Here is a 20,083-nt window from a genome sequence, read left to right as displayed (position 1 = left end):
AAAAGAATACACTATTTCTGTCGAGTTGTAAAATCTGACATGACCCGTTTCTTATCAATTTTCTTCGGCTTCATTTGGCATGAAAGCAATCGGACGAGAAAAATAAAGAATAATAAACCAGACAAAATATGACACAAGTCATATAATCGATTTCACAATGAGAAGAATTGAACAACTTTTCAAAAAAAAGAAGGGTAAATCAATACTTTTTTTTGCCCGAAAAAATATAGGTCACCCTCTGATTTTATTTCCTTTTACTATATACACACACAGAGACAACATTGAACACAAGTACCATCACAAAGTTGAATTATTCACTATAAAAGCGTTTCACAAAAGAAGATAATTGAAACTCTGCTCAAATTACGTAGAAGGCAACTCTCAATTTTTAGCTGCCCTGTATTTTCGAAATTTTGTTACCAACTCTCTCTCTACATATATATATATACGTAGACGCAATTAACTTTGGATTTTATCCGATTTTCTAGATTCCTTCTTGTTATTTTTAACTGTGCTAATACTTTTCCAATTATATATTTTATACAAAAGGCAAAAGGTTGAAAAAGTGATTTTTATTATTTATCAGAGAAAGGTCACTGGTCCAGATATACGACATGTGTCATTCATGATGATGAACGCAAACGTCATTGATTCCTAATGAACTGATTGATGCAAGGTGAGAGAGTCACGTTGCTCAATTGGAAAGGGAATATTCAAACTGATTCCCACATGGTTTCACTTCCTGAATTTCCTATTTATCACTTGTGGATCAACATTATTTTTATTTAGAATTCAAACTCCCAGGAGGTGCATCGCGTGTATTTTTGATTAAAACTACAATGAGGTCACAAAAAAAAGTAGAAAAAATACCTTCTCAATTAAGTAAAAATTTCTGGATCAATATTTATATACACTTTCCTCGCCTGGCAAACAAGAATAATAGAATAAATTTAAAAATTCCGATTCAATTAACTTGATGTCAATTCATGGTTGCCACAGGTCTGGAAATTCAGGGAAAAGTCAGGCATTTTTATTAAAAGTACTGGAAATAATTAAATTTTTAGAATTCATAAGAAAATTCTGAATTTTGGTGTTTTTTTTTTTTGCCTCATAAATTATGAAATTACCACAAAAACTTCAATTTTTTCTACTTCTGACAATAATTTCTGATTACATAACTTCATTCATAAATAGATGAACTTCAAAAGGTATTAATTTTATAAAAATTCAAAAATGTTGTAAAACTTCAATTTTGAATAAATTTAATTAGAAATTTTAAAGAACTTAGATTTTTGAAAAATTGTATTATTTCAAATTCTTCTGAATTTAGTTAAATTTTTTAATTAATTATTAAAAATAATGGATTTATAGAAGAATTTTAGTTAAAAAAATAAAAAAAAAATGCATTTTTGAGAAGTTACAAATGATTGCAAAAACTAAATTATTTTCAAAAATTTTTTTAAATTCTCATCAACATTTCAATTATCTTTATAAATATTAAAATTCCTCTCCTAAATTCAATTATTTTAAAAAATTTTCCTCAATTCAATGATTTTCAATATCTACTATTTTAATAAAATTTTTCAAAAGAATTCAATTATTTTTTTAAAAAATGTTGATAAAATTCTAAGCAAACATTAAATTATTTTCATAAATAATATCAATTTCACAGGAATTCAATTATTTTCAAAAAATTTAATAAAATTCCGAGCAAGAATTCAATTATTTTTGACAGAATTTTAATAAAATGCTTCTTATAAATTCAATTCTCTTTAAAAATTTTAAGAAAATTGTTGTTAAGAATTCAATTATATTTATAGAAAACAAAATTCTTGGCAGGAATTTAATTATTTTGAAAAATTATAATAAAATTCGTAGCAATAATTCAATTATTTTCATAAATAATAAAATTTTTTACAGATATTAAATTATTTTAATCAAATTCCTCGAAAAATAATATTATTTTTGAAAATATTAATGATTGTTGAAATAATTCAATAATTGTTTAATTAACATTTAAACTATTTTTTTTTAAATTTTGTTTATTCGAATGAATTCAATTATTTTGATACCTAAATAACGAAATTCTTAACAGAAATTCAATTATTTTCAAGAATTTAAATAAATTCAAATATTTTTATGAATAAGAATATTCAATAGAAGAATTCAATTATTTTATAAACTCTTTGCAGAAATTAAATTATTTTAAAAAAATTTAACAAAATTCTGGGCATAATTTCAGTTATTTTAAAAAAATTTTTGCAATTCAATAATTTTTAATAATCTACTATTTTCTTAAAATTTACCAAAAGAATGCAATTATTTTAAAAAAAATTTTGTCAGTTCAATAATTTTTAATAATCTACTATTTTAATAAAAATTTTTCCAAAAGAATACAATTATTTATAAATTTTTTATAAACTTCTTATTGCAATAATTCAATTATTTAAAAAAATTTAATAAAATTTTTGGCCAAATTGCAATTATTTCCAAAAATTTTCCTCAATTCAATGATTTTCAATATCTATTATTTTAATAAAATTTTTCCAAAGAATTCAATTATTTCAAAAAAATTTTGATAAAATTCTACGAAAAAATTTAATTATTTTCATAAATAGTAAAAAATTAACAAAAATTCAATTATTTACAAATTTGTTATAAATTTCTTCTTTACTAATACCATTATTTTCATAAACTATACAATTTTTTTTACAGAGATTCAATTATTTTCATAAATAATAATATTCTTTTTAGGAATTCAATTATTTTCATAAATAATAAAATTCATCGCAGAATTTCAATTTTAATCGAATTCCTCGAAAAATGTAATTATTTTTAAAAATTTTATTAAAATTCGTCGAAAGAATTTAATAATTTAAAAATTTATTGATAAAATTCTTTATGAGAATTAAATTTTGGGAAACATTCAATTATTCAAACAAATATTAATTTTTGTATTTAATTGATTGTAAAATAAATAAATAAATAAATAAATAAATAAATAAATAAATAATTGAATTTTCGTAGAATTTTCTAATAAATATTGATTAAAAAATGGGTTTCAGTTAAAATTTTAGATAATAATTGAACACTAAAACATTACAGAGTAAATTTTTTTAGAAATAATTTAATTTTGAAAAGGATTTAATTTAAATTCTTTTGAAAATCTGAATGTTTCATACTTTAAACTAACAATTCTGCAGAATTAATTTATTTTGAAATAGTTTAACTGAATCTTTTTAAAAATTATTTCATGTTCTTATTTTCTAATATATAATTAATTGAAGAATTTACGAATAAACAAAATTCCGTGTAAAATTGAATTTTAGTTAAAAATTCTAAAAAGTAATAATTGAATTGAATTGATGAAAATAATTTTGAAGAAGTTATAGTAACAGTATTCTTAAAAGTTATTGAATTTTAAAAGGTTTGAATTTGAATGTTTTGAAGAATATTAATTTCTACGGAAAAATAATAATTAAATATTTATTTAAAAAAGAAGTTATTGTTGTTTTCGAATAATTTTACAATTAGAGAAATTCGTAAATAAATGTAATAGAACATTTTTTTTTTTGAGTATTTAATCATTTTTAGAGTGAATCAATATTTTTTAGCTTTAGAAAAAAAGAAAAAATGTTGTCTGGAAATCAGGGAAAAACAAAATTAAATTTTTGTAGCAACTCTGCAATTGATTTAAAATTAAAAAAAAAACCCTAAATCAGATGACAAGCAATAAAATATTGTTCACATATCAAAAAGATGACGCAGCACTTGGTGTTACTGACACACAAAATTTTTTTTTTATACATGTTCTACAAGTTTGATAAGATTCCGGTGGATTTTGTTATTGGTGGAAAAAGTTACTAGTTACAGAGATGTGTCAGCCGTTGAAGAAATTAGTGAGCTAGTTTTCTGAGCTCGTAACCTTCCGGTGTAGAGTCGGAAGTAGTCGTTCGACGAGGCCAATTCAAGAGGAGCTACTTCTACCCTATATATAGAGAACTAAAGAGAACGAAGAAGCGAGAGAGAGAGAGAGAGCAAAGAAAGAACAAGAATGAAAAAAAAGTGAGTGTTGTTCCCTTGAGACTGAAAACGAAGTGTTGCTTAAGCAGCGAGAGACGTGGCGAACAGGAACGTAATTATTATGGCCGAAGTTACGTATTCGGATGTTCTTCCGCCCCAAGAATCTTTCTCACATACTAATCTAATGCGCGTAGACGAATAAGTGGCTTTGCCCTCTCAAACGAGTGATTCTCATATTATGCAAATATCATTCTTTTCGAGCACACACACAAACACTATATACATGCTCTATGAAGACCAATAAAAAGGAGATTTAGAAAAATAACATCTTTGGCGAAATTGCTGATACTATTATATTGCGGATAAATATTATGGCAATTTTTATTTTTTATAAACTATTATTTATACTAGCAACAATTTGCGTGCTAAAGAACGCGGCTAACTTCTTTACTTGCTTTTTTAAATAAAATTGGCAATTTTAAAAATAATAGAATTTAAAAATTATTAATTCAAATTTTTTTCATAACTAAAATAACTTTACAACATTAAAATATGAATTGGAATATCTATATAACTTTATGTAAAAATAAAAATTTTGTGTTAATTAATCATTTTTTTAATCTAAAAAAGCTCAAAAGGTTTTTATTACCGTTTGTTTCTATTATTAGATATTAATTTATTGTTAAATATGTCAGTTACCATATTATTGTCCCAAGAAAGCAAAAATGAAATTAATAAAAAGTCAGGGAAAAAGTCAAGAAAAGTCAGGAAGAAGTCAGGGAATTTTTTTCTCAATATTGTTGTTAGACAATTTTTTTTCATTATTAGAAAAATGGATTTATAGAAGAATTTTAGTTAAAAATCCAAAAAAATTGAATTTTGAATAAGTAACAAACGATTGTAGAAAATCAATTATTTTGAAAAAAATCAAATTCTTTGCTGAAATTCAATTACGTACAAAACTTTAAAAGAATTCTAGTCAAAATTTCAATTATCTTTATAAATAATAAAGTTCTTCTCCAAAATTCAATTATTTTCAACTTAAACATTTAGTTATTTTCATAAATAAAACCAATTTCACAGGAATCAGGGTGTCTAACGGTCAAGGAAGCTAGGGAAGTCAGGGAAAAGTCAGGGAATTTTATTGGTCAGGGAAAAGTCATGGAAAAGTCAGGGAATGTCAGAGAATTTCATTGAAAGTCAGGGAAATTTCTAAAAATTTATACAAAAATTAATATTTTTGTGAATAGAAAATTATTTTAATCTAACAAAACTTAGAAGATTTTTATTATCGTTTGTTTTTATCATTAGATATTAATTTATTGTTAAATATGTCAGTTACCATATTTTTGTCCCAAGAAAACAGAAATAAAATTAGTAAAAAGTCCGGGAAAAAGTCAGAGAATTATTTTCTCGATCCTTGTTAGACACCCTGCGTAAATAAGTAAAGTGTTTTTGAAGAGCCCAAAAATAGTGAAGCTAAATGTCATAAGACAGAAGAGAAAATGTTGAATTTTAAGAAATTCGGTTTTTTGAATTTATGATAATTTTTAATAAATTTAAATTTTTTACCAAAGAATAGAGACTATTAAATAAGTAAAGTGTTTTTGAAGAGCACAAAAATATTGAAGCTAAATGCCATAAAAAAGAAGGAAAAATGTTGAATTTTAAGAAATTCGGTTTTTCGAATTTTTGACAATTTTTGAAAATTTTAGATTTTTTACCAAAGGGTGGAGACTATTAAATAAGTAAAGTATTTTTGGAGAGCACAAAAATAATGAAGCTAAATGCTATAAAAAAGAAGGAAAAATGTTAAATTTTAAGAAATTTGGTTTTTTGAATTTTTGCTAATTTTCCATAATTTTAGATTTTTTACCAAAGGGTGGAGACTATTAAATAAGTAAAGTATTTTTGAAGAGCACAAAAATAATAAAGCTAAATGCCTTAAAAAAGAAGGAAAAATGTTGAATTTTAAGAAATTCGGTTTTTTGAATTTTTGCTAATTTTCCATAATTTTAGATTTTTTACCAAAGGGTGGAGACTATTAAATAAGTAAAGTATTTTTGAAGAGCACAAAAATAATGAAGCTAAATGCCATAAAAAAGAAGGAAATTTGTTGAATTTTAAGAAATTCGGTTTTTTGAATTTTTGATAATTTTAGATAATTTAAAATTTTTTACCAAAGAATGGAGACTATTAAATAAGTAAAGTATTTTTTAAGAGCCCAAAAATAATGAAGCTTCATGCCATAAAAAAGAAAAAAAAATGTTGAATTTTAAGAAATTCGGTTTTTTGAATTTTTGCTAATTTTCCATAATTCTAGATTTTTTACCAAAGATTCGAGACTGTTAAATAAGTAAAGTATTTTTGAAGAGCCCAAAAATAATTAAGCTGAATTCCATAATCAGTGCTCGATATCTTCATGTTTTATAATAATATTTTTATTAGTTATTGAATTTCAAAAGGTTTAAAATTGAAATTTTTGAAAATCTTCATTCCTATGGAAAAATAATAATGATTAAATATTTATTTAAAAAAGAAGTTATTGATGTTTTCGAATAATTTTACAATTAAATAAATTCGTAAATAAAGAATAAGAATCTTTAGAGTTAGGGAAAAAGTCCAAATTTTGTCTGAAAATCAGGAAAAAACAAAATTAAATTTTCGTGGCCACCCTGAATTAGAATTAGAATTAGAATTTATATAATTAAACGGAAAGAAAGTGAAACGTTTTCCTATGGAAATATAGAATACAAAGTACAGAGAAAATAGAAAATTAAAAATGAAAATAACAGAACAAGAGTTGTTGTATACGCAAAAATATTTTCGAGCCTAAAGGTTTAAGTGTCTCTCTTCGAAGATATTTAAAGAGAAAATTTGTTGCTGTATCGTGGGTACACATTTGACTTTATCTTGTTTGAGATTTTTTGTATTGTGAAGATACTTGACTTGTCCCCTACAGCATGTTACATGCTACATGTTAGATGGAACTTTTTTTTTTTTTTTTTTTTTTTAAATATAGTTGAACATCACGAAGACATCCAAGAGAATGTTTCGAAATCTTCAATACAATACTATTATCACAAGAATACTTATATATGATTTCTGTTTTAGACACATGATGCATGTCACTTTATGGAAGCGTCGAACATTTTCTTATACGTGAGAATTTAAATGTTACGACAAAGAAAGAGAATCTTTTTCTTTTGATTTTATCAAAAAGTGTTTATAATATTTTGGTTAGGAAATTTTTCAATAGTATTTAATATAGTCATGAATTAATTTTTATGAATAAAATAGTAAAATGTATGTGGCAATGAATAAAAACAGAGTAATTTTCTGTTTTCTTTAATCAGATGTTTCTGAAGTAATTATCCATGTAATTATAGCATTTCCGCTTTTTTTTTGGTGTAGGGAAAAAAATTAGGAAAAGTTTTTCGAATATCAGAATATGAAATAAATAAAAATTTATCTATTGGATGAAAATTCTCTTAACTTGTTACTCATTTATTTTAATTATTATTAAATGAATAAAAATTTATTTATTTAATTAAAATTCCCTTGACTTGTTAAATTTTTATTTTAATTAACAGAAGTTGAAAAGTAATTATTTTCCGTTTATATTTTCACAACACCATTGTTTATTAGAATAAAGAATTTTGACAATGAAAATAATATTGATAATCGATAATTGACCGAATTGTAAATTTTTTAATTTAAATAAAAAATCAAAAAAAAAAAAATTAATAATTTTTTCGTTTTCTAAATTCTAGTTTTAATTTTACATTAGCAATACATATTTTATTAATTTTATTTCCTGATAATCAAATAATTTTTTTTCAGTGTATATAGATAATTCAATATATAATAATATAAAATGGGTGAAAAAAAACTAAATGGGGGAAAAATTACCGAAAATAATTTTAAAAAAAATTTTTTTTTAATTGTTTAGGGTCAGTGAGTGGCGGTAATAAAATAGAAAGGAATATTTTAAAAAAAGGAACAAAATGAAGATTTAAATTCAGAAAATTCGAAATAGTAGTAATTGATTGAGGAACCTAATGCATCGTAAAAGCCGAGACGATAAAGGGCGCAAGATAAAAAGTCAGGACTGCAATTCGATTTGATCTAACCGCGCACAAAACGTAAATGCCAATTAATCATCAGATTAACGTTCTATGTCGAGACAAGAACTTTCGATATCGACTCCATACGTTTGCCTGCACTAATTTCCTCGTACTTCTCTAATTTAATTGATCCCCTAATAATTGCCGAATTTAACACATGCATTTCGAATAATAATAATAACAATAATAATAATAACAACAATAATAATAATAATAATAATAATAAATTATTGTTATTTTCAAATTAAGTAAAACGTTAATTTATTATTAAAGATTTTACATTTTACTCTTTCTTTTAATTACAGAAAATATGTAATTAGCAAGAGTAAAGATTTAAATCAATTTTTTTGTTAAATTTTTCTGTTACTTATTAATATTTCCTTTATCTTCTTCCGTAGACTGTAATTTTTTTTTTGTAATTTATAATCAAAATTTTTATTACATGCTACTTTTGCTTTAAAATTCCGTAAATACATCCGAAGTAAATTGCAGTAAAAAATTAATAAAATTAACTTCGGACTTGGTAAGATTTCCATTAAAAATTTAATATTAAAAGTTTTTATTAGTATTATTATTATATTATTTTTATTGTTGTTGTAAATTTCATAACATTTTAATGAAGTAAAATTTATTCTGGAAATAGTGCAATATTAGACAAAAATTCTAAATAGTTTGGGGTTTAGTTCGTAAATGGTAAAAGTTACTATATATTTATTGCCTTGGATGAAAAAAAAACTAAATTTTATTTTTAAGTTTAAAAACTCTGAGAAATAATAGAAAAAGATTTTAAATTTTCAAAAAACAAAATTTTTTTCCAAAATTTGCAGAAAGTAAGAATTTTTTTCTATAACTAAAAATTATTCTAACTTAAAAAAAATTCCAATTTTGTAAAGTTCTACTTAAAAATAAAGAAAAAGGGGAGAAAATGTATGATTGTAGGTGTTTAAGGAGATAAAAAGGGAGGAAAGAGGGAAAAGAGGGGATTTTGGATAATAGAAATTAATTTCCAATTCTACAATTAAAATAATCACTATTTGTTATCAAAGTTTATTTTTACGGAATTATTAATCAAGCGTTTCAACAAAATAATTTGCGAGTTTAAATTTGGAGAAAACAAAATCGAATATTTATAAGAGAGCAGTTACTTTTGCGAAGTGCACTATAAAAATGTTATAAGTTCACCCACACACAGACTATATATAATATAAAACGAACGATAAATAAAATATCGTCGCGCATTACAAAGAGAAAAGTGAGTGGACTCAAAGTTAAAAACCAATTTAAAGTTACAATCGTTTGTGCACGTTGAAATGGAAATGTTTTTTCTTCTTTTCTTTTTTTTTCGTCAAACAGAAGTAAAGGGGAATACTACTTTACATTTTATTACTTTAGTCTCTATTTTTACGTGAACAAATACTTATTCATCTTGAAATTTTTAATATCTGAATTCAATGAAATGATTCTCTCGTGTCATTATATTCTATATTCTTTTCGAACAAAAGAATATAAATTCATTAGAGTATATAATATTGAATGAACATGTTTTTATTGTGATTTTTTAAAATTTAATGAATGAGGAAAACTCTTGTATTTCCGCGATATTTTTTTTATGGAATTGAAGTTGATTTTTCTTGTAATCTAATTAGTCTCTTCTGTTGTGAAAATTTTTTTTAATTCTTTATAAAAAAAAATCCTTTTTTTAAATATTTTACTGCAGTTGAAATAATATTTCTTTGTGGTCATCATTTTTTTTATTTTTTTATTTTATGGTTTGCTTGATATTTTTGTATGAAATATATTTTATATGGTAATAGTGTATCTGTGTATGACGCTTTTTGAATATGGTAAAAGCTATTTCAATTTTCAGTATTTGAATGTTTGATCTGTCTATATAGAAAAAATTTGATAGATATATTAATATATATATATACATTTTGACCATTGGTGTCGGAGTGATTTTTTGCAAATTGATAAACAAATAATGATAACAAGTATATCATACTGTGCAGTGTTAAATATTTTAAAGTTGATCAACGAGAGTCACATATTTTTAAGGTACTCGAGAAAACTGCTCGTTATAGAGAGAAATAGAAGCACTCGACAATAATATTTCTCGTTGTGAATTAATATTTATTTCACGTTTGTCATACATTTATCGCCGAAAAGCGAAATATTCTATTTTTGTATTTTAACATCCAATTCGTACGGAAAACACTTTCAGTTATTGAACTCTTTTTTCCGTTTATCGGAAATTTTAAATTAAAATTATCAAAAGAAGAAAAATAACAATAATAAAATACAAGCTTCGTACTCATCCACTAAAATCTACTATTTACTACTATTTTTTATGATTTGCTACTATTTTGATACTTCTTTTTTTAGATTTATGACACTAACAGCTACTATTTTCTATGTTTGAGAATTTGCACTAGTTTAAATTCGCTAATAGTTGGAATAAAAAAATTATTCTCAAAAATTTAAATAAAATTCTTAGCAACAATTCAAAAGATTTTAAGAAAATTCTTTCAAACGGTTCAAATTTTCAAACATTTATCGAAAGTCAATTACTTTTAATATCTGCTGATTTAATAAAAAATTTTCCAAAAGAATTCAATAATTTAAAAAACTTTTTATAAAATTTTTCGCAAAATTCTATTATTTAAAAAAATGTAATAAAATTCTTCGCAAAAAGTCACGTATTTATACAAATAATAAAATTCTTCTAAGAAATTTAATTATTAATATTAAAAATTTGAATAAATTTTGTTAAAAAAATTCAATTATTTTCATAAGTAAAATAATTTAAAAATTTTGTAAAAATTAAAATTTCCTAAACTTCCATTCAAAATAATTGAAATTTTTAAAAGTTTTTTATAAAATTCTGTGCAAACATTCAATTATTTTCATAAATAATAAAATTTTTATAGAAATTCCATTATTTAAAATACAATTTTCATAATATTTTTCGAAAAGACCAATTAATTAAAAAGATTTTTATAAAATTCTACCAAAGAATTGAATTATTTTTATAAATAATAAAATTCTTTTCAGGAATTCAATTATTTTTAAATAATTTAATAAATTTCGTTGCAAAAAATCAATTCTTCTGACAATTAAAATAATCGAAAATTATTATAATAATTGAAATTTCCCAATATTTTACTGAAAATAATTAAATTAAAAAAAATTTTTTTATGATATTCTTTGCAAACATTCAATTTTTTTTTTTGTAAATAATAATATTTCCATAGAAATTTTATTATTTAAAATACAATTTTCATAAAATTTATCGAAAAAAACCAATTAATTAAAAAGATTATCATAAAATTCTTCTCAGGAATTCAATTATTATTATAAATAATAAAATTTTCCTCAGGAACTCAATCATTATTAAAAATTTGAATAAATTTCGTTGCAAAAATTCAATTATTTTTATAACTAAAATTATTGAAAATTTTTGTAATAATTGAAATTTCCTAATATTCCTCTAAAAAATAACTGAATTTTTAAAAAAAATTTTTATAAAATTCTTTGCAAACATTCAATTTTCTCGATAAATAATATTTTCATAGGAATTTTATTATTCAAAATACAATTGTCATAAAATTTATCGAAAAAACAAATTAGTTCAAAAGTTTTTTATAAAATTTATTCTCTCAGGAATTCAATTATTTCTTTTAAATTTTAATCAAATTGTTTGCAAGAATTCAATTTTTTTTATAAATAATAAAATTCATCACAGGATTTCAATTATTTTAATACAATTTTAAATCAATTCCTCGAAAAATTCAATTATTCGGAAAAATTTTATTAAGATTCTTCGAGAGAATTGTTGGATAATTTTATAAAAATTTGATATTAATAATTTGTTTATTAGAATTTAATAATTATTTCCAATATATTTTTAATTAAATTTCTTGAAAGAATTTAATTATTTTCAAAAATTTTAATGAATTTCTTCGTAAGAATTTAATTATTTTAGAAAATTTTGATGAAGCTCTTTATACGAATTTAATTTTAAGAAATTTGTAATTATTTAATAAATTATTTATTATAATTAACTTTCTATTAAGAATTGATTTGAAATTTATTATTTAATTCAATATTAGAAGCATTCTAGTGTGAATTTTGAGAAATAATTAAATTTTAAATGATTGAATTGAAATTAGTCCGAGAAGTTTAAAAGATTTGATTTTGAAATCTTTGAAAATTTTAATTGTTATATAATTGTAATAATATTAAAATTTTTATTTTGAAATAAAATGATTAAAGTTCTGAATAAAGTTTATTCAGAAATATTACAGTTTCAGTTTCAGAAGTTTATTACAGTTGTAATTTTTAGAAACAGTTAAATTGCAAAAAGGCTTTATATTGAAATGATTTTAAATATTTTAATTCCTGTGAAGAAATAAATAGGTATTAAAATATTTATTTAATAAAAATTATGTTATGTTTAAATGTAATTTATAATTTAGAAATTATGAAGAAATTGAGTCGTCATATTTAATTTTTCGATAGCTAGAAAAATTAAGCTTAATATGATAATTAAGATAATAATTTGTAATTTCTTCATTTAAATTTAAGTGATATAAAGTTTATCACCTAAATAATGTGATGATAATAATATAATAATAATGTTAATTAATTGATTATCGTTATTATTTTATAAGTGCAGTTTCTTAACAGTTTTGTAATTAATGAAAAATTTTTAGTAATCTTCGGATTTGTGAAAAGAAATTTAAAGTGCTTTTAAAGAGTAACTATTACTCTCGCGAAATATATTTTTACATTTTGTTAGCAATGCGGTGATAAACTTGAAAAACTCATTTTCGCAATGTAACTCCCAAATGAGTGAATTAGCTTAGCACAGGAATTCAATTATCCAATCCCATACTCATCATACACACTTTAGTAAATACAAAACGACATACAATACATTATCGTTACGGTACATTGCAGCGATGATTTGGAATTAAAGTGCTTTACACTATTTCAATTCCAACACGCATTGGGCGTGAATCTATTCAAGCATATCAAATTTAGAAGTATTTATTTTTAGAAAAATTTTTTGATTTCAAATTTTTATATAAAATGTTTGATATCAAATAAAATAAAATATTTTTATATAAAATTTTTACATAAATTTTTTATATATAAAATGTTTTTTTAAAGTTTTTGCATAGAATTTTTTATTTTTAGAACAAATTTTTTAACCATATTTATTTTGATGGGATTGAAGTAATGTAATTAATAAATCAATAAAAAAAAATGGGTCTTTTATTATCAAACTGAAATATTTTGTATTTTTTCAATATTTTATTTAATTTATGAGAAAGTTTTTTTTTTAGCAATATTGTTTATTTTTTCAATATTGAAAAAAATGGGTATTCTGCATTTTTTCATGATGAATTACAATAAAAATACATGAATGCGAATTCTCTTGAAAATTCTTTTTTTATTAGATAAAAAGCCCATTACGATTGAAATGTACGTGAATCAAGGATATAGGGATTTTTTTTTTTTTTTGATGACTTACCAACTCGATCACTCGTTTCCACGAGATTTTTCTCGTGGATTCCAACCGCTCTATTCAGATTCGATCTTTTCTGAATTTGATGGCACTTGATATCTGGAAAAAAAAACCGAAAAAATCTTATTTTCAGGAATTTTGATAAAAAAACAATTATTTTTTTATTCGTATAATAAGATTTAGGAAAGTATAGAGAGAATTTTGAAATTGTGTTTTTTTGTGAAAAATATCAACTGCATGGGAGTTTTTATATTCTTCAACTTTTTATCTTTGGAACAAAATTAGGATGACTTTTGCGCTTTTTTATTGGAATAATAAAAAAAAAGTGGATGCGTAATTTTTCTTTATATTTTCGCATAAAAAGAAAGGGGGGAAAAATGAAAATATAAAGGAATGATAACAATTAGTTGACGTAATTTCATTGCCTAAATAAAAAGTAATTGTGTATTTTTCTCCGAGGGTGCTTGGGAGTGGACTGAATTAGCATGGATTAAATTCGGTCATCCAGATTATTGTGTGTATCATTTGGACTTTTCAAGGGAAATAAAGCATTTTCCGCACAGCACTGACTGGGAAAAAAAAGTTTTCTCTAAAGTTTTAATTACATAGAAGCATAATTAACTTGGATCGTTTGAAATAAAGTTTTATGGTGTATATAATAAGAGTTTGCAGCTTTGATTAAATTGAAGAATGAAAAAGAATTTATCGATTTTTTCATTCTTTGTAAAAGAAAAAATTTTTACAATAAGGGCCAATTAGCTGACTATTGTAGTTTATAGTTGGAAATTTGAGACAAAAGAGAAAAAAAGTTTAATATTAATCAAAAATTGATTTTTGAAGTTTATTTTTCATTCCGAAATATAAATTCGAATAGTTTCAGGTCGATTGAATAATATAGACATTTTTCAATATTTCAGACAAAAAAATATCACCCCAGTTTCTCTCTTCAATATCATTGATTTCCTCGGCGAATTTCACCAATCAAAATGCTTTATTCAGAATCGCGAGAGTTTTAAATAGAAATAAATCACGTGAATTTGGAAAATAACATCGAACGAAAAGGGACACATTATTAATTTAGCAGGAATACACATTTCAATTTGTAAAATTGTAATTGGCTCGTTAATTTTTTTTTTTAAGGGAAAATGCAAAATTTGCCACATTTAATAATAAAGTAGAAAAAATATTAATTAAAAATTAAAAATTAAAAATTACAATTTACAATTTACAATTTACGAATTACGAATTAAAAATTGAGGATTAAAAATTAAAAACTGAAAAACAAAAAATTTTAAAATTTACTATAAAAGCGAATTTCTCAATTTGATTACGTGAATATGTGGTAACAAAAATTAATTTTTTTTTTAATTTCACATATTTATAAATGTGAATATATATGAGAAGAAGTTTTTTGTTGGCTCTTGATAACGGGAACAATGGAAGTTGCCCGAGGAATGTAGAATTTCATCAAAAAAGACTTGATGTATGTAATAACACTCGTATATGTTCGCAAAGCTGCATAAATAATCTCTTGTATCATGCTAATTTAGCTGTTATTTTTTTTCATTCAAACTAGCCAACAGGTATTCAACTAGAGTGCTCGATTACATCTCTTGGTACACTTTCAACTTATTTACAATAGCCTACTGAAAACAAAATAACACAATAATTTTAATAACATTCTGATTCCTCTTCTCGATACAAACTTCTAATAAAGTACGAAGAATAGAATCATTTCATAAAAATATATTTAAAAAAATCATTTTCTACAAAAGAAAATTTATTACAATAATAATATTTTATTATAATTATGAATAAAAAATATTTTAATTAAAAATTTAAAAGGTTTTGTTATCACTGGCTCGAACCAGTAAAAGTATTTAAAAATACGGACCAAAAAGAAAAAAAGAAAACATTTTACTTAAAAGAATAAATTAAATTTTTTCGTAACTAATAAAACATGATGATATCGATTACTCTGAGTCTTCGACTCGGAGTGATCGGTTTCTTCATGTTTTATAATAATTAAAGATGGAAAAATGATAAAATCATTATTTTATATTTAATAAGAATATTGTACTTCTTCAAAATTATATTTCAATATTCAATTGTTATTTTTAGGAATTTTTCTCTAAAATTTTTCTTTAAATCAATTAATTTTCGAAAAAGTTCTTCGACAATTTTCAAAATCCATTTATTGAAAATATTCAATTATTTATAAAAATTCAAGCTATATTGCTTTTAATATATTCAATTGTTATCTGAAATTTTAACTGAAATTAATTTTAAAATCAATTTTTATTAGAAAATTCTACTAGAATTAAATTATTTAAATACAAAAATAAATAATTTATTGAACAATTGAATGTTTTTTAAAATTCAATTCTCATAAAGAATTTTATCATCACATTTTTAAATAACTGAATTCTTTAGACGGTTTTTAATAAAATTTTCCGAAAAATTCGATTATATTTGTATGAAAAATAATTGAATTTCTGCATTGAGTTTTATTATTACTGAAAATAATTGAATTTCTAAGAAGAATTTTACTACTTCATTTTTTCTGAAAAAAGGTCCGTAAATTCCGTAATTTAATTAAAAAAGGACGAAAATTTCGTAAATTGTACGATATAATTTGAAAATTTTTAGAGAAGTTTTAAATGATTGCAGAAGTTCAATTATTTTCAAAAGTAATAAAATTCTTTGCAGAAATTCAATTATGTTCAAAAATTTTTAAAAATTCTCTTAAAAATTTCAATTATCTTTATAAATAATGAAATTCTTCTCCGAAATACAATTATTTTAAAAAATTTTAATAAAATTCTTTGCAAAATTTCAATTACTTTGAAAAATTTTCCTCAATTTAATGATTTTTAATATATCTATTATTTTAAAAAACTTTTCCAAAAGAATTCAATTGTTTAACAAATTTTTAATAATATTCTACGCAAACATTGAATTATTTTCATAAAATAATAAAAATTTCACAAAAATTCAATTATTTATATTTTCTTTACAAATTTCTTCGCATTATAATTCAATTATTTTTATAAACAATAAAATTATTACAGGGATTTAATTTAAAATCCACAAAAATTTTGGAGATGTTACAAATTATTACAGAAATTCAATTATTTTCAAAACTAATAAAATTCTTGTCAGAAATTCAATTTTCCAAAAGAATTCAATTATTTAAAAAAATTTTAATAAAATTCTTGGCAAAATTTCAATTATTTTCATGAAATAATAAAAATTTCACAAAAATTCAATTATTTAAAATTTTTTTATAAATTTCTTCGCATTATAATTCAATTATTTTTATAAAAAATAAAATTATTACAGGGATTACAAATTTTTAATTGAAAATGAAATTAAAACTTTTTAAATTTTTAGAAAATAGAGGAAAAAATTTTACTCAAAAAAATGTTCTGTTACATGTATTTTGTACGAATTTTTTTAATTGCAAAAGTTTTCAAAAACATGAATAACTTTTTTTTTAAATAAATATTTAATCAATATTATTTTTCCATGGGAATTAAAAATATCAAAAATTTCAAATTAAAATCTTTTTAAATTCAATAACTTATAATAATGTTTTATAATAATTAAAGATGACCGAGTGATAAAATCATTGTTTTATATTTTATAAGAATATTATTACAGTAATTTTTTCAAAATTATTTTTATCATTTCAAATCAATTATTATTTTCTACAATTTTTAATTATTTTGTTATGAAAATAATAGAATTCCTTAAAAAAAGTTTATTATTTATAAAAATAATTGAATTATTGCGAAGGAATTTATAAAATATTTGTAAATAATTGAAATTCTGAGAAATTTTTATTATTTATGAAAATAATTGAATGTTTGCGTACTATTTTTGGGAATTTCAATTATTTGTAAATTCTTCAATTAAATATGTACCTATTAAAAAATAAAAACTTCAAATATAAATAATTTCAATTAAACTTTTTGAAAACAATGAATTTCACAATTCAATTATTTATAAAAATTCACGCTATATTGCTTTTAATATATTCAATTGTTATCTGAAATTTTAACTGTAATTCATTTTAAATCAATTTTTATTAGAAAATTCTACTAGAATTAAATTATTTAAATACAAAAATAAATAATTTTTGAACAATTGAATGTTTTTTAAAATTCAATTCTCATAAAGAATTTTATCATCATATTTTTAAATAATTGAATTCTTTCGACGATTTTTAATAAAATTTTTAAGAATAATTACATTTTCCGAAAAATTCGATTAAATTTGTATGAAAAATAATTGAATTTCTGCATTGAGTTTTATTATTACTGAAAATAATTGTATTCCTAAGAAGAATTTTACTATTTTTGAAAAGAATTAAATTTCTGCGAAGGATTTTATTACAATTCTTCTTCTTCGTATTTTTTTATAGAAAAATTCGCGAATCAAATAAGAATAATAAAATGGAACAAAGTCAATCTTTTTCAAAGAAGAAAATACTTTAATATTTTTAAGAATTAAGTATTCGCAACTTAAATTCTTACTCTTAATTATGAATAATTAAGTAGTTTCAATAGAAAAAACCATATAATTAAAAAAAAATAAAAAAATTGAATTTCGAAAGTAGCATTTTTAGAAAAATCACCCAATATGTAGGTACATTATTTTATTCAAAGACATGGTTTCAAATATTAAATATATCGAAAAATCGTCTCTTGAAAAAAATTTTCGTTTCTTCTCGTTTTTAATATATAAAGGATTGGAATTTTTTACATTCTGATCGCATATATATATATATATTTTTTGTACCGAAGATTATCATTGATTCTCGAATAATATATGTAATACATATTCTCTCTCACTCTCTTCAATATATATGTATATATAAAGGCCCTTGAATGTGTACATGTGAATGAAATTCAAAGTGGGGATTAATCTCGCAGTAACGATGAAAAGATCCTTGAACTTCTTTAATCTGCATGTGCAACACAAATCTCCAACTACAGTGGATATAGTATAAGTGAATGGTGAACGCCATTCGCTTATGCGAATTACGTCGACTATATCTTCACGGAAAACCTGCAATCTGATTTGAGTCAATGGAAAGACGACTGTATATATATAGTTAGGTAGGGATATATAATGTAATCGCTTCTGGACTATTTCAAGCGCGCGTTTAATATCGCATAAATAGGAAAATTTGCCATTTTAATCCTAAAAGAATGAAAATAAAAAGGCTCTTTCACTTTTCTATTTTCTTTTCAATTTCAAAATTTCGATGAAAAAAAGAAATAATATTTGTAATTTTAGGCTTCGCACTCGTTAATTAATTGAAAAAAAGAAAAGTAGCTGAATGAAAAGAATTAGTAAAAAAATAGAAGTTATTGAAATAATTAAATTTGACGACTAAAAATATACGTTTCAGTCGATTTAATGTGCAAAAAAAGTATTTATTTTATTTAAGGTTTTCACCATTTGATTACGAATTTTCTTGATTTCCAAAAAGAATATAATCCTGGTACACCGAGAAAAAATTTTTTTTAATAAAAGAATGTAGCCAATCAAAAAAATATATTTGAATTAAACATATCTATTTAATAATTGAATTCAACGTAATTTTTATTGAATCAAACTTATTATGTAATGAATCAAAATTATTATGTCTAATTTAAAAATAATTTTTGTCTGACTTTATAACAAAGATAAAGATTATGTTTGATTCAAATATATTGTTTACTGAGTGTAATAACTTCTATTGCTATATTTTAAATTTTTGTAAAATTCAATTATTTTCCAAATTTTCAGTTAGAAAATTTCAAAAATACTTTTATATTTAAAAATAATTTTTGAAAGTAAAAAAAAAGAATAAAATTCTGTATAAAAAATTTATTTTAATGCAGTGATAAAAATTTCCAAATGTCTATTTGGAAAAATATTCCCGAACACTATTTTCGGAAATTCAACTATATTCACAAAAATTTTAATTACAATTTTTCAAAAACCACACTTTTTCCGAATTTCTAAATTAAATTATTCGAAAATTCTATAATTTTTGTTAAATTAATAATTAAATACTTATTTTTATTTACGTTTTTGTTTTTTCACAAATAAATATATTTATTTTTCCAATAACTTTAATATACATTTTAAATTGAATTATTTCTAAAAATTACAACTGCAATTATTCTAAAATTAAATTATTTTTTAGAATTTTGAAATAAAATAATTTTTTAAAAAATTCAATTGAATCGTGATTTTTTAAAAGGGCTCAATTCTAAAAATTTTTTAAAGTTCAGCCCTTTCCAAAATTCACGATTCAATTATTTTCAATATAATTTTAGGAAATTCCAAATATTTCAAAAATTTTCAATTATTTTAGTTATGAAAATAATTAAATTTTTGCAACGAA

At 21.8% G+C, this 20,083-nt stretch overlaps 1 protein-coding gene across 3 annotated transcripts in view; it reads right to left on the bottom strand.

Annotated features, from left to right (window-relative positions):
* LOC122512455 (putative uncharacterized protein DDB_G0282133) overlaps positions 1-20,083 on the bottom strand; it is a 112,752-nt gene that overhangs the window by 75,914 nt on the left and 16,755 nt on the right. For all 3 annotated transcript variants that reach the window (XM_043628289.1, XM_043628290.1, XM_043628291.1), the window contains exon 2: positions 13,687-13,779. The gene's annotated coding sequence lies outside the window, so the exon portion shown is untranslated. The remainder of the gene's footprint in view (positions 1-13,686; positions 13,780-20,083) is intronic.

This window comes from Leptopilina heterotoma, unplaced genomic scaffold (assembly GCF_015476425.1).
Source record: "Leptopilina heterotoma isolate Lh14 unplaced genomic scaffold, ASM1547642v1 Lhet_99, whole genome shotgun sequence".
In the NCBI taxonomy this organism is placed as follows: domain Eukaryota; kingdom Metazoa; phylum Arthropoda; class Insecta; order Hymenoptera; family Figitidae; genus Leptopilina; species Leptopilina heterotoma.
This window is presented reverse-complemented; position numbering and strand designations above follow the sequence as displayed.